We start from the raw sequence: 12529 nt of genomic DNA on the forward strand, positions 1-12529 counted from the left end.
TGCAAAATTTAGACCAAAGGAAATCTTCCTCTATATGATGTCAGAATATCCAGCAGATGTCTATTGGTCTGAAAAAAACCTACCCATACTCACACTCTTAAATACAAATGATGTTTCTACTTTTCCCCATAGCTGAGTGTTTATCGAATATAGAAACATGAAGCTGCATCCAAATATATATTTCTGCAGGAGGTTCACAAATATAGATGCAGCACCGATTCTTAGGGCTTTTTAATACTTCTGTGTAAAGTTAAAAAAGTTTAACTTAAAATATTTTACACAATAGCTATATTTTATACCAAAAAGGAGCAGTAATGTAGCATATATTGTACACTCTGATCAGAAAATAGATATAATTGCATTCATTTTGCTGTCACCATAACCTCTTCAGAAATCCTCGAACAACTCTTCAAATGACAAGCTTTTAGATGCATATTAGCATTTTTTTCAATTTTAAATTCTCTATAATATAAGATAAAACAGTTGTCATACTGCAGTAACTACATATGACATATATAATGTCCTAAATTCAAAAATGAGATGGAGGTTTTTTGAACTCCCGGTAAACATTTAGGCTTGCCTTAAGTTGCTATACATCCCCTTTCTAAAGCACACATTTCAATTATTTTTCATACATGAAGCGAAGTGCATTATATAATTGATGGGTTTTGAATCAAGACATTTGAAATAGTTTTCTAACAGTTAGGCAGCTACAGCCTTTGTCCTGTTTGTGTTGTTTGGCCATGAGAATTAGAAATTTACTAGTATACAGAGAGAGTTTTAACAGAGCCACTAAAAAATTGACCACCCTTATCTGCCTTGCATTAAAGATTCAAACTAAAGATCTTCTTGTCAAATTTTGTCTTTTCCAGCCCTAATTAAAAAAGCAGGAAGCAATATAGTGTCTTCAAACTGTTTGGGTAATGTCTGTAGCCTAATATGTGACTATGCCAAATTATTAAAAATTAGTCAATCTCCCCACAACCCATCTTGATCATCTATGTAATGCTGAGCTAAAAATCGTTTGGACCAAGTCAGAGCAGAGATTAGGGAGTAGGGGAGGAAGGCCAGTGCAAAGCTCAAAACATGAGATCTTATTGCTACATCATGTAATGTCAAATGTGTTCCCACTATTAAGGAATTGGAAGTTATTTGATGCCATATCATACTGCATGTAAATAAAATTAATTTTCATCATGACTCATTGAAGTACATTTGACAAGTGGCACTGAACATTTCCAGCTCGTCCCAGGTTATTTTTATAGCATCCCCAGAGTCTGTAAATGTGAGCTTCATGCTTTTTTTAACAACATTTTCACACAATAAAAGCCTTTCCTTGTTTCTGACATTTTCAGATTACACAAGGCGGATGTTACACAAAAGCTCCTTTGTCAGGTAGGTCTCTTCTACTCCAGAATTGACCATAGCTCCTATACACACAAATTTGTCTTCAATGCTACTATATATATTTTTAAGATATTAACTTGTTTTTGTTTTATGCCATTGAAAACTTTTTCAGATCTGCTTAAATTACCAGTGGTGCTAAAGTGATTATTTCAAATACAGAGGAGCCCCAAAAATCCTCCATAAATTAGAATAACAGACCTTGCAAGGTGCTTGGATTGCAGCGACCAGAAAATTGTTCTCACCTCCATGTCATTACGCTCACAGTGAACCAGCCCTCGAGCATGTTTGTGTTCAGGATCTAATATATTGCCTTTCAATCAGAGCTGAGAGCCACTGAACACATAGACAGAACATGACGAGCAGGTCAGGAAAGCAATAAAGATTTTACAGAGCTGTCCAAGGTGCTAAATTTACTCAATAATGGGTTTGGCACCATAGTGTTAACCTCTCATTTACTACCAGTTTGAGGGACTAAATTGAAGTAGCTGACTGCATTTGCCTTGAAATGTATATTTTATGACATTATGTAAGTAGATGGAAAGGGCATTACAGTTTTAACAATTTAAAGACTAAAGCATGTTTAAGATGAAACTTCAATATTTATTGTATGTTGCACTTAAAGTATATAGAATACTAAAATGTATTGATTAAATTTGTAAAAGGTATTATAAAAAGGACAGCTAATATAAAAGATCTATGTCTTTAAAAATCAACTTGATACTGTATGTTACAACTGCAGTAGTTGTGACAGACGGACTCTTTTTTTATTGAAAAAAGAGTGAGACTGGCACGCTAGAAAACGATATCTCATGATAGGGTCAAGAGTTGATGTCCCAGATACTCTTTTGTTCACTGAAATTCTTCTTTGCTCTCATCTTGGGAGCCTAGATTTTCCTGCTGTAAGTGGTCATCATCTAAAGGGCCTTCTATTTGAATATGCAAGTGAAAATATTTCTTGAGAGACAGAATATGACTAAAGCTAATATCTAATTTATGGAGGCCTTTGCAAGGAAAGAATCACTCTTCTCACTATTCTAAAAGTCTCCCTGCTTTTGGTTTAGAGTAAATGAGTACACAGAAATTAGCCTGTTCCAGGATAAGGATTTTCTTGCCTTTTCTTTGAAATAAGCATAATTTTGTTGTTTGAAAAATAATAAATGACCAAACTGGGGAAAAAATGACATTAGAGCTGAAGCTCATTGTATTCCAGCATTGCGGGTGGCTATGAATCTAAACTAGACCCAACTTCCCCTTTGGGCCCTCAAATTGCAATCTGGTTTCTATTTTAGGGAAAAGTAAACACAGATGAATTATTTTTTAATTTGTGAAACAAAAATGCAATGGGGTGGTTTGTTTAAAAACAAAAACACAAACCAAAGGCATTCTCAGCTCTCTTTCTTCTTGAAAATACTGGGGGATGACATGTTTACATATGTGAACAGCAGCAGAGTCTCAGGCCTGGAAGCCCTGTAGCTACATGGTCCAAAATTACTGCGGGAAGGATTTTATCATCACAGCAGAAGGACTGTGCTTTTGCAACACAGAACGTTAAAATCAAACTAAATCCACTTCTGGCTGAACTTACTTAAAGTGAATACTACTGCACTTGTCCAACTTTATTTGTTCAGCTTGTGATGTGAGTAACTTTCCAATAGGAATTCATCAAGACCATGACACTTTAAACTGAATTATAATCTCATATTAAAAAGTCTAGGCTTTGTTTGCTATGCCACTTATCTTCAGAATGAATAATATTTTCCATATATGGTTCACTGGGGTCAAATTTCATCATAATGACCAGTATGTGCCACTGTTAAGGAAGATGTGTTACCATTCTTGATGACCTCTGCTTACAATGTTGCAATTAGTAAAAAGAATTACGTATCCATCCCAATGTGGATTGTGGGTTCAACTGATGTCAGGGCACTCGAGTATTTTTAGCATTTTTAAAAAAATATTTAATCTAAATAAATCAATTACAGAATGTTTGAGGGACCCGTTAGAGCCACATGAATTTAGTCCAGCAGGAGCTGCCCACTGTACATGATGCTCACCAGCCACATATTGTATTATTTAGTCTACCAAAGGATTTATGAACTTGCAAAAAAAAAAAAAAAAAGCTTTCAGCAAATCACAAGCATTATCTTATGTGTGCTGAAAATCATACACCTTCTAATGCTCTATTAGCATTGTAAATGAGAGAGAGCTCATTCATCTTCAGAGAGGTTACTCATGGATAATGATGTCATCATACTTCCTCGACTCATCCTGACCCATTGCTCTATCTCCTAACTTCCTTATTTCATGGGACTGACAGCACAAACCCACTGCTGAGCTAAAATGCTGAGTATAATTGCCAATAGCTTCTCCTCTTTGAAAAATCACATTCTGAAATTCAGATTAAAAGATAAATATTAATAAATACTTATATATTTTACTATTTGTGATGCTGAAGTGGAGATGCTGCTTACTATGGATTACTATGGATACTCTTACACAAGACCAGTTTTAGATTAAAAGAAATGTATGTAGATGTATTATTTCTCACAGCTTACATAGGTGTCGGAAGGATTTTCCTCCAGGCGGATGGCAGAGCCCTGGAGGTTTTTCGCCTCCTCTGCAGTGTGGGCATGGTCGCTTGCTGGGATTCTCTGCAGTTCGCCTTAAGGTCTTCAAATCACAATTTTGAGGATTTCAATAACTCAGTCATGGGTTCGGGGTTGTTATAAATGTGTATGGGTAGGGTTTTGTGGCTTGCCTTGTGCAGGAGGTCAGACTAGATGATCATATTGGTCCCTTCTGACCTATGAGTCTATATGCATTCTAGTTCATAGGGGTATGGGGGTGGGGGAGAGAGAGATGCAGTTATAAAGCATGAGAACTCCTTTCTGTGTAAGGCGCACCAAAGAAAAATGATGTTTGGGTAGACAGCCAATAGGACTGCCAGTTAGAACATCACAATTCTGAACTGTCAGTTCTTTAGCTAAACATTCAGGAGACTCAAAGCCATACTACAGCTGCCATTTCTATGGATGTCCATGAATTCAGTGCATCTCAGTGCACATTTCTTTATCTTATTGTTTTCAACATTTGCATGTGAAAAGAAAAATCATTTGTATAAGCAATTCAAAACACAAAGATTTAATCCATTTTATAAGAGAGGAATGTGCCAATTTAATGGGACTGTAACTATCAAAAACACAACAGTGCAAAATGGCAGGACATATCCTCAAGTAGATGTTACAGTCACACAGGAACTAAAACTTGACTGAAGAACAAACAAAATCAAGGATATACCCCCACGTTCCATAACTGAGTCTTCCCACTGAAGACATAAACATAGAATAGTTGCTATAAGGACCAGAGGGCAAATGAGGAAGAAAGTTAACTGGTAGAAATATGTCTGAGACAAAAAGGTACAGCTTAATATCAACTAGAGGATGATTATCCTGATTATCAGGAAAAGAACATAATGCGAGGAAGTAAAGAAGAATACCCTCCATAGAATCTCAGTCTGAAACACTGCTAAGATTAGGAAACGGAACAATTTTTCATATGATAGAGAAAGCTCTAGCCCTGATCTCTAGAAGGTAGGGACTCTATCAACAACTCCATCTCCTTAATTATGCAATCCAATCTTCCATACCATGAGTAATTTGCCAGGAGGGAAACCTTGGGTGCCCCTAGTGGGTCACTGGAACACAAGGTAAATGGTGTCCAAATCAAAAATGGGCAAGTCCATGAGTGTTCAACTCAATGGCTCACAGAACACAGCCATCTTCCTGGAAGAGAATGCCCAGCTCTCATCAGAATACAGTGGACCTCATTCTATTCTCACTTATACTGCCTGCAAGGGGGTTATTCCTCATTTACATAGGTGTAGCTGAAAGCATAATTGGACCAAGTATTTCTGAAGTTTAGAATCTTTTTTCTACCTGAAATTCAAAGGATTTGAATAGCTATATTTTAAATTCATTTCATACAATGGATTGCACTTGCATTCACTGGGTGATGCATGCAGATGTAAATCTTCAAAACAATGCAAAATCAGCTCTGAACCTCCTTGCTTTGAAAATTTACCCCAAATATTTGTATTGGCATCTAGTATATTTTGAAGTGGATGTTGGTCACTGAGTTTACTGTGGCTTTAAGGTTTGCTTTTCCTTATTGCATCTGTAAGATTTCCTGATAGTTCTTAAATCAGTACTCTCAATGGTAATAACTTTCCTATTCCTTGAAAACAGCTGCAGTTGAGAGTGGCAAAAAAGGGAAAGTGTTGTTACTCTTGCTCTTATCTTGATTATTCTATACCCTGTGTATTTTTGGAAAGTTGTCAAAGTTCCTTGATGGAAGAATAAGTATGTTTTGAATTATTTGGGGGGCATGGACTTACGCAAACACAAAAAGAATTTGATAGGAATGGCATCGTGAGTGTCTAGACATTGTATTGTTAGACATTTGATTAAAAATACAGGGCTAGCACTTTCACAATCCTTACTTGGAAACAATTTTTATATCCTTTTAGAAAGAATTATGAAAAATACTTGGGGCCAAAGTTTCAAAAAAAGCTTGTAATTTTGCAGGTGTACATAGTAGAATATAGAGAGATGATTAACTTCTTCGTGTGCGTGAAACATCTTTTCACTTGCAAATCAAGTACGTTGAAATCTCTATTCTATCACTTGCATGCACAACTGTTTGCGCCAAGAGGCCAGGTTCAAATCCCCTTTAAATTACTGGCGATCCAGGTCAAATCAGAAGTGGGTGATATGGTCCACTTCACTGGATTTAAGTCTATAAAAGAATCTAATTATAATTAGTATTACAAGGTCAGATCCTCAGCTAGTGTCTATCAGTATAGCTATCTGGCATTCAAAGCGTTAATTATATATTAATTGGCTTTTAATTAATTATTTCATCTTCTGAATTTTGTTTTTATTGATATATTTATCTTTATATTTGCTGTAGATATATGATTGACTAGATATTTTCCAGAAACAAGATATAAACTCATATGTGCAATTCATTTAAAATCCCCATAAAACAGTTTTAATGAAAAAAAATAACTTAAGAGGGAAGTACTAAAATGAGAGGAATTGTCACACTTTTGGTCCAACAGTGAAGAGTTTTGGGGTTGTAAATCTACCATAAGAAGAGTTTCTAGTTAGGTGCGGAAGTATGTGTTAGCTTTTAATGGTGGAATGAAAACTGAAGAATATGTCAGCAGTGAGATTTTGACCTACAATGATATTCCACTGTGTTCTACCCAGAGTGAGTGCATAAAAATGTTGAAATAGAGACAGGATTAATGTGATCAGTTTTAGCATTACAGTTAAAACACTGTTAAGTCGTAACCCCTACAAATGAGTACGCTCACTTACATTTTATCATCAGTATAATTGAAAAAAGTCTCTTGAAAGGGGCACTCTCATTACAATGAAGGACCACTTCAGACCCAATTGAAATGAAAAGAAAGAACATAGATTAGGTGTAGATACCAAGTGATAATTTCTAGGGAAGCATAAAATGCCAAATGTGTAACAATTATATTTTACAACTATGTGTTCAAAGGACTTAATAGTACTTTATGGCATAAAGAGGCTTTAGCTCAAGCAGAACTACTCCAGTGAAGTGCTTCCTAGCTTGTGTTGTTAAAAGACTTTTTCAACTTTTTTGCTTACTGACAACAAAAGACTCCCTCCCCCAAGCCCAGTATACGTCTTTAAACATGTCGTGCAGTACCAAGTCAAATGCTTTACAGAAGTCTGTGTCTATTACATCAACACTATTACCTTTATCAACCAAATCTGTAATCTCAGAGTTAGTTTGACAGGATCTATTTTCCATAAAGCCTTGTTGATCTGCATTAATTACATCACCCTCCTTTAATTCTTTATCAGTCAAGTTTCATATCAGCTGCTCCATTATCTTGACCGGGATTTTTGTTAGCCTGACAGTCTTATAATTACCCAGGTCATACCATTTACCCTTTTTAAATGTTGGCACAACAGTAGCTTTCTTCCAGACTTCTGCAACTTTCCCAGTGCTCCAAGACTTATTGAAAATTAACATTAAGAGTCCAGTGAACTCCTCAGCCAGCTTTTTAAAACCTTTTGGATGCAAGTTATCTGGACCTGCTGCTTTAAAAATGTCCAACTTTAGTAGCGTCTGTTTAATATCCTCCAGATACTTGTAGAATGGAATGTGTGTTATCATCACCATTCAGTGAGACTGTATCATCTGTTTTTGCGGTAAATACAGAATAGAAATATTTATTGAAGACTTCTATCTTTTGTGCATTATTGATAGTTCTACCATTTCCATCTAGTCATGGACCAATACCATTGTCCAGATTATTTTTATTTTAATACACTTTAAAAACTCCTCCTTATTGTCCTTAACTTTCTCCTTCTATCCCTTGGCTTCCCTTATCAATTTTTTTTAATACAATTCCTAACTTCTGATTCATATTTATTACTATCAACTTCCCTTTTTTTCCCCATTTGTGATATATATGCACACACACATGCACTTGGTTTTTTTATAGCTGCATTCACTTATTCTCTAAACCAGGTTGGTTTTTTTGTTTTTGTTTTTTAAACAAGTGTGGCCTTCTTCCTCAATTGTGGCCTTTGGGGCATCTAGTAAGGTGTTCTTAAATGATTCACAATTACCATTCACATTTTTCTGATTAAATTCTTCCTGCCAGCTGATTTCAGTTGGATAAAGTATAGTTCCCTTGACGGCTCTGTGATATGAAAATAGGTATCACATTTCATACCAGACAAGGCTCCATTTTCAGTGGTGAATGAAACAATCACTGTTTTATAGTCGTTCTCAGAGTTGATTGAAAAAACAACAACAAATTTCACAGAAATGTTTTGAAATTTTTACTGCTTTTCCAAAATATATAAAAATAATATATATATATATTTTTCAAACGTCAAAATATTTCAGACAGCTATCAGGCAAGATGAAAGCCTCAAAAATGTAATTAAAATTATCCAATAGCGTCAAGATTTTTTTACAACTGAAATGTCAAAAACTTGAAATTTAGAAAAGTTTGACCAGTTCCAGTCTCTGAAGTGCTTGGCTGTCCTTTGGGCTGCAAGTCAAAAAAGCAAACAGAATGTTGGGAATCATTATGAAAGAGATAGATAAGACAAAAAAAATCGTATTGCCTCTATATAAATCCAGGGTATGCCCACATCTTAAATACTGCGTGCAGATGTGATTGCCCCATCTCAAAAAAGATATATTGGAATTGAAACAGGTTCAGGAAAGGGCAACGAAAATGATTAGGGGTATGGAACAGCTTCCATATGAGGAGAGAGCAATAAGACAGACTTTTCAACTTGGAAAAAAGACGATTAAGGGGCGATGTGATAGAGGACTACAAAATCATGACTGGTGTGGAGAAAGTTAATAAGGAAGTGTTATTTACTCCTTCTCATAACACAAGACCTACAGGTCACCAAATGAAATTAATAGGCAGTAGGTTTTAAACAAACAAAAGGAACTATTTCTTCACACAACAGACAGTCAGCCTGTCAAACTCTTTGGCAGACGATGTTGTGAAGACCAAGACTATAACAGGGTTCAAAAAAACCAAACAAAAACTAGATAAATTCGTGGAGGACAGGTCCATCAATAGGGTGGCATAGCTTTATAAAACATTCCTGTGCACCCTCTCCATCTTCCACTGTCCAATATATTAAATGTGAACACAGATCTATCATGAAAACAAAACCAAAATGCATGCCCTTGTTTACAGAGATTGCATGAGACTGTACACTATTGTACTTAGAAGATGTTTCAGTCCAGAGGAGTTATATCACCATAAGTTACATGATTGACTTTTACAACAAAAAGGAAAGGCTGTACTCAAACAACTGTTATTGCCTCAATGGAAAAAAAAATCAATGAAAGTAAAATGAACAAGAGATTTTTCTGAGTTGCAGTTAATACAGCTGAAGAGCTATGGATATTAAAAGGTCAACAAATAAATTAGTCCAAGTGTTATGAAATGAATGATTTGGCTTATAATTGTATTGAGAGCAAATTGTTCACTGCCTATTAGACCAGGTAATTTTTATCCATAGTGCCTCAATTACTGTTCCATAAGCAATAATATAGTTGTATGAGCTGTTGGTTCGATCGAGTGACCTCTGAGAAGCTGGCTGGGACAGCTGACTTTACTATGATGGATCACTATGCTTGATCTCCAAATGGTGCCAAACCTCCTTCCTATGAGAAGAGATCTCATAAAAGAAACATTACAGCCTGATTCATTTTACCAAAATGTCTGAGTTTTCAAGTGTCAGCAGTTAAGAATAGATTGTGAAGCCCTGTATTTCTTAGAAGAATTATGACAATGGCACCGTATGCCTCTAGCACATGCTGCTAAACAGCATCATGATGGTAAGAAGGATGCTCTCTGCTGCTCATCTGGAGTGTGTTGTGAGAATTGAGAAATATGCAGTGATAATATTTTATATCAGAGAGTGAACCACTGTATATCACCTGCAACTTAGTTTAGAAATGGTAACTGTAGGCTGGCTCATTGATAATGCTTCACACTTCTAGAATGCCTTCCATCTGAGGATCTCAAAGTTCCTTATTACAAGAAAGGATGAAATTTCACAACACCCCAAGAAGGTAGGTATTATTTCCCCACCATCACAGAGAGCCTTCATCACATAGAGCATCACAGAGAGCCTTGATCTCTGCACCCAGCATAGCCTAGCTGTTTTCCTCAGCTGTTTCTGACAGGCCAGGCTGACTTAGTAGATGGAGAGGTAAGGACCTTATTTGGGGAAACTTTTGTGGCTTATGAGGAAAGGTGCTTTTATAGCATATGTATAGGGCTCAGAGCCTGTGTAGGAGCTCAAAATAACTGAAACAAACAAATATTACCTAAAATATTAGCCCCATTTTACAGATGGAGAAACTAAGGCAAGGCTTGTCCAAGGTCAAACAAAAAGTCTGTGGAACAGCTAGGTATAGAACTAAATTATTAATCCCCCAAACCATCCTGCTTCTTACTCAACAGTAACATATCTAAGGTTATAACATGGTTCCTACAGGTACAACTAACATGAAGAGAGAGTTTTTAGTGCATGAATTACATAGGTAGTTACTGCAAATCTGCACACATCTTTTGATCCTCATATTAAGGTGCGCTAGGAGAATATACCTCTGCTTGTTCCATTTCTTATATAATTCTGTCAGCCTAATTGTGTACTGACATTTCTGCAGAAGTGTTTGAAAATAACACAATTGGGAACAAATCCTGCTGTTTTACTCAAGTAAACAGGGATTATTTGTGAGAGTAAGGATTTGGCCTTGGTGCACATGGGGAAAAAATGGAAGGTTTAGGTTGAATATTAGGAAAAACTTTTTCACTAGGAGGGTGGTGAAGCGCTGGAATGGGTTACCTAGAGAGGTGGTGGAATCTCCTTCCTTAGAGTTTTTTAAGGTCAGGCTTGACAAAGCCCTGGCTGGGATGATTTATTTAGGGGTTGGTCCTGCTTTGAGCAGGGGGTTGGACTAGATGACCTCCTGAGGTCCCTTCCAATCCTGATATTCTATGATTCATACAACTGTACCCCCTGCATTCAGGGAGCGGAGGAACTAAATGGGGTCTTGCAGTGCTTCCGTGGAGTGGGGCAAAGGGCACCCTGTGAAAGGGACCATCATAGCTGCACTCCCAGAGCAACTCCAGGGCATCATGCTGGTCTATGAGACAAAGACTCCATGGGCTTCCACAAGGGCAGTACACTGTCCCCGCACAGTGCTGCTATGTCACTGTTCCTCATCCACATACATACAGAGTTGAAGATGTGATGGCAAGCTCTGAATTGCTGAATAGCCCATGCATAAGAAACTAAAACAATAAAAGCATAATTAGACTACACTGTACCATATACAACCAATTCCTGTTTCTATTGCTATGCCACTATATTTATGATAAATCACTAAACACAATTACTCTGTTGGGAGGGCGATTTTCCGTTTCATCTCTCCATTGAGCAAAAGATGGCTGCGTGACTTGGGTCTGAATTTCAATTTTATCAGCGTACAGTTGAAGTGAATATTATTTGGCACAATGCAGTGTACAACTGAGCCACTAAATGGCTGATTTACTAAATTATTATTAGATGAGCCCTTGCTGTTCCCAGTGAAAGCGCAGTCACTGTCTCCCTTCATGGTGCGTTTAAATTGTTCTGTGTTTAAATATTCAGCATGAGGCTAATGTGAACTGATGAACTGAGACAGCAAACATTCACTTTCAATACAGACAGAGAGAGAGAGAGATGTAGCATATCATGTGGCCTGCAGAGGTGAAAATGATTTATATTTAAGGATGTTGCTGCCTACTTCCATTACTTTAAGGTACTCTTAATTAGCATGGTGTTTGAATGAGTAATTCAGGGGTGTAGCAAAAACAGCTTCATAGTTATGGAGGCTTCAGAATTCCAATGAAGTGGTGCTTCAGTCTAATTCTCTTTCTCTCTCCTAGCAAAACCCTAGGAACGCATTTGCCGCCACCATCATTTCACAGTTCAGTGTGTGATTTGCAGCATGGAAGGAGCGTTAGCTGTGATCCTAACCTTACAATGAAATTTGGAGGAGCAGCCTACAAATATGTTTGTGATACACTGTTTTGTAATTCTATGACTTTTCCAGGAAAGAAAAAAAAGAAACAATTTCTTTACTGCCACCTGCTGGAGTTGACAATAACCCTTTGTCATACTAAAAGAACAAGCATCCTCACTTAGAGGACAGTTACAGCAAGCACTTAAAATACTGTGATCCAAGACACTTACAGTAGATTAGAATTTTTTATTGGTACTGTGTTGCCATAACAACATAAAGACAGCAGATGACTTAAGCTAAGCTTGCAAAGCAAAAGGCTGCTCATCTGGCAGTTAAAATGAATACAGTTCACTTCACAAGTTCTCCATATGGACCCTTAGTGTATGGTAATGAGGATACCATATGGTGCAAGAAAATGCACAGAGAACAATTGTGCTCTGCTGGATGAGCGCACTGGGTAGGAAGTTGCGAGGAAACATGGGAGATAGATTTGTGTGCTCTGTCGCTGAAGGGCTCTTTCAGA

At 36.9% G+C, this 12529-nt stretch overlaps 1 protein-coding gene across 8 annotated transcripts in view; it reads right to left on the reverse strand.

Moving 5' to 3' along the window:
- The window catches only part of EBF1 (EBF transcription factor 1), a 323717-nt gene that overhangs the window by 16268 nt on the left and 294920 nt on the right, over positions 1-12529 (reverse strand). The gene's annotated exons all lie outside the window — the stretch shown is intronic.

This window comes from Chelonoidis abingdonii, chromosome 7 (assembly GCF_003597395.2).
Source record: "Chelonoidis abingdonii isolate Lonesome George chromosome 7, CheloAbing_2.0, whole genome shotgun sequence".
Taxonomy (NCBI): domain Eukaryota; kingdom Metazoa; phylum Chordata; order Testudines; family Testudinidae; genus Chelonoidis; species Chelonoidis abingdonii.